Below are 3,891 nucleotides of genomic sequence, written 5' to 3'. Positions count from 1 at the left end.
CGCCAACAGGTGGAACACATGGGTTCAGGAATGAAGGAGTGAAAGTCACTGTGGCTCTGCTTACCATCACTCCTGGTAACCCACTGGGGGAATTTGTACTTTCCTTTTCTACAATTCTGGGTTCTGCAGGCTTAGATGTCTTGGCTTCCAAAGGGAGAAAGCTTCCACCAGGGGACACAGCAGGGTCCCACTGAACTCTAAGCTATGGTTATTAGTGGGGCACTTCGGATTCCAAGTGCTGAGGAACCACCCTCTTAGCAGCACTATTTGATCCTGATCAAGAAGAGGAGTTCTGCTCTTATACAACGGAAGCAGGAAGACCTATTTTTACCACCCAGGTGAGCCATTTGGATGCTCTCTTCAGATGGTCTCTTGCCCATTTTTGATGGTAAATGGACAAATGCTGCAACCATGGCCTGAGAAGAGGCTGAGGGGGCTCAGAACCCTCAAGGATGAGGGTCTGGGTCACTCCACCAGTTAAGGTACAAAGACAAAAGAGATGCTAGCTGGGGGTGAAGAGAATCTAAAATTGTTATTAGAAGAGAGAGACAATGATATCTATTGCAATATTAAGATCAGCAGATGTAGTTTGCCCCAGCCACAGTAGTAGGGGCTATGTCTGCAGAGCTGGAGCTGGTGGGGTTAGATATTACTACTCTTAGTGACTCAGGTTCCTTACCTTCCAGTCTATACAATGATTTGGTTCAAAATTAGTCCTCCCATTTCTGATATACCACGTTAGATGTGTTGGATGGTATTTACCATTTTTCCACAGCCTTTTCATGTTGTTTGAAGACTATTATTCATCCAGTGGAACATTTATTAAGCATTTACTGTGTGACAGGCTTTCTGCATGGTACAGGGAATATGAAAATGACAAAGAGAAATAAGAAATAGCCCTTGCCCTTAAGGGCCTTGCAGTCAAGTGGAGCAAAAGATAATTATTATAAACATTATGGTGAATGCAGTGGTAGAGCTGAGCACAGAGGAGTGATGCCTTATGTAGTTGGAGAAGGATGGTAAAGGCAAGTTTCCAGGAGGAGTTGATGCCTGAGCTTAGCCTTGTGGAATAAAAAAAGAGCTCAAGATATGGCAGAAGAATATTCTAGGCAGAGCAAAGATACAGGATGAAAAATGGCATGGGTGAATATTTCTGTAGCATAGAGGACAAGGCCAGAGATACTGAAGGGTCAGATAATGAAGGCTCTTATAGCCCATGCTAATGAGCATAAACTTCACTGTGTGGATGATGTGGGGCCATTGACAGATGTTCAGTGGGGAGTGTGGTTCTTAAGTGTCCTTCAGTCTATTTTCTTCAGCCTCCTGCTTGCAGTTGCCTCTGCTGGAGCGTCTTTTAGACATTGTCTGTGGCATCTTACAAAAGCCCTACCTGAAGCATGTGGGGATGACGCGTTTACACTAACAGCAAATCTCAGTTCTGACAGATACCAAGTAAATCTGTCTGCTGAAAAGACATCCTTAAGGTCACTACCTATCAGTAGGGTCTTCAGCATCAGAGTTGGTGATGCCTTTTCAGCTTTTTTATATCGCTGAAAATTGCCCATTTTCCCCCAAGTTATTTAAAATGGCAGTGCTCAAAGGCACAGCAGGGGAACTTGGTGATTGATTATGGGCCCAGAGCTCCCAAAGAACACTGGTTTTTTGACACCACCATCTAGAAGCTCCTGCACTTTGATAGTGCTCTGAAAGGGCTCATGTTGGCATGAGCTACTTTGCTAAGTCATTAACATTCACTGACGATAGTTCTGAAGGCAGAGACTCCACACAAGATCGTCACATCACCCTAGCCACAAAACCTGAGGTTTCAGCATCCCAAGGGAGCTTAAAGCAGGCAACGAACCCTGATGATCAGACAATATGTTATCTAGTGATGACCTGAGGGGCATGGAAGGAAAAACAGTCAGGAAAAATCATTATGTACTAGGAGACAAGGAGACTTGGTAGCTATTTCCGCAACAAGCTCCTTACCAAGTTAAAGGTCAACATTGAATCGCAGGGTGAATCCAGTATTCCCTGTAGATGAACTTAAATGTGAGGTAGAGGCCACCTTTGGTTTCTTGGTTGTTTTCTTTGCTAATAACCATATAGAACACATATTGGTGGATTAGAATAATTGACAATTTATTTGAGAACTACAGCCAGTCTACTGGGATAGAAACCATGTTTGTTTGCAGAAATGTGGTATTTTTGAAAAATTATAATGTCAGCAGCATGTCCTACTTGGGCGACTGTTCTAAATTAGAGATCCATAAAAATCTCTAAAAACGGAACCATTTGTATCCTGGGTTAGTACTTGGTCTTCCCTCATTTCCCATCTAGTCCACACAGACATAACGCCGGATGTTGTTCCAGCATAGCCCAAGGTGTCAACCGACATACTACACACAGAGACTCAGAGTGAGGCTCTGCTACTGAAAATCAAGTTTGAAACCAGACATCATAATTGATGATACAGAGGGTCATTTAGAAACTCGATAAAAGCTTAATGTAGCAAAGACTGTATAAGACAACAACAAGAGGTGAACGCTACAACCAAAATTATGGGGCCAGCCTTTTGTGAGTAGCTTTTTGTGAGCAAAACACCTGGTATAGATTGAATGTGGGAAAAGCTTTTAAAAGCTTTTTAAAAAAACCTATTAAAGCAACTGTTAAATTTAATTTAAATGTTTTAGATCTGCATAAAATGGTCATATTTCCAAATGGATGGAAGAACAGGATTGATAGTCCTCTAGGAGTTTCTAGTTTCCTAACCATGTCTCTGTTCCCTCCTTCAATCAATTGCTCCTCCCCTTCCTTCTCCTGTCTCTAAAGCTCCTTTCAGTCCCTAGTAAGTTGAATTCTTTAAGCCCAGTATAGTTTTCATCCTGTTTCCATTAGAAGCCCAGAGGTTCCCACAGTGTTTCATTTGGTTGCTCTGCCCAGAAGAGACTGAAGAATAGACATCAACTACCATTGATTCTTGTTGAGCTGGGCTGAAAGATTGACTGAAAGGGAAGTGAGTGATGCTTGGTTCCCAAAAGACAATAGAAAGAGTAAAAGAAGCAAGCTTTCTTGGTGGAGAGAAGGACTGTTTCAAGGAAGTGATAACATTGGATCCAAATGGACTTTCTAGCCCCAAATTTGATGTATGAGTTTCACCCATTTTTGAGTCATTGAAACTGAGATAAAGATGTGAAGTTTCTAGACCCAGTTGTTATTAAGTTTAGGACCTGGGTTTCCTTACCTGAAGCATGGGGGGATGATGCAATGATCTCCAAGTTTCCTTTCAACTTGAAAATTTTATGAAAAAGAATCCCATATGGCCCCCCAGCTGGTTATACTGCTACTGTATGTTTTCTTTAAACCAAGTCTCAAATCCATTCAATATGAGGTAGATTAGTAATGGGAATCAGAAACCCGAGAGAGGCCACCCTTGTATACAGGGAATTGCCCTGTGTGTTTGTGTTTATTTTTGCTGACTCCTTGGTGACGGTGGATTCTAGGGAAGTAACACTGATATAAATCCAAGTGGAGGGAGAAGTTTTCTCCTTCATGTCCCCTTCCCAAACAACCTAGCTTAGTTCATCAGCTTCTGTTGACATAACTTATGAATGCTAATGAACTCATAAGTGCTAATTAATAACTCCATGTGCTGCTATTTACTAGCAAATATAGGAATCCAGGAGCAGTATAGACCTGTCCCCAAATACAGTACATTTCCTCATCCCTGAGCCAAGTAGTACGTCTGGGACGACTCTGTTCCAATACTGCCGGCTGGCGCGGTGGCTCACGCCTGTAATCCCAGCACTTTGGGAGGCCGAGGCGGGCAGATCACGAGGTCAGGAAATCGAGATTATCCTGGCTAACACCGTGAAACCCCGTCTCTACTAA

The sequence above is a fragment of the Chlorocebus sabaeus genome, chromosome 20 (genome assembly GCF_047675955.1).
Source record: "Chlorocebus sabaeus isolate Y175 chromosome 20, mChlSab1.0.hap1, whole genome shotgun sequence".
Taxonomy (NCBI): domain Eukaryota; kingdom Metazoa; phylum Chordata; class Mammalia; order Primates; family Cercopithecidae; genus Chlorocebus; species Chlorocebus sabaeus.
The sequence above is the reverse complement of the archived record's forward strand: the minus strand, read 5'-3'. Positions refer to the sequence as shown.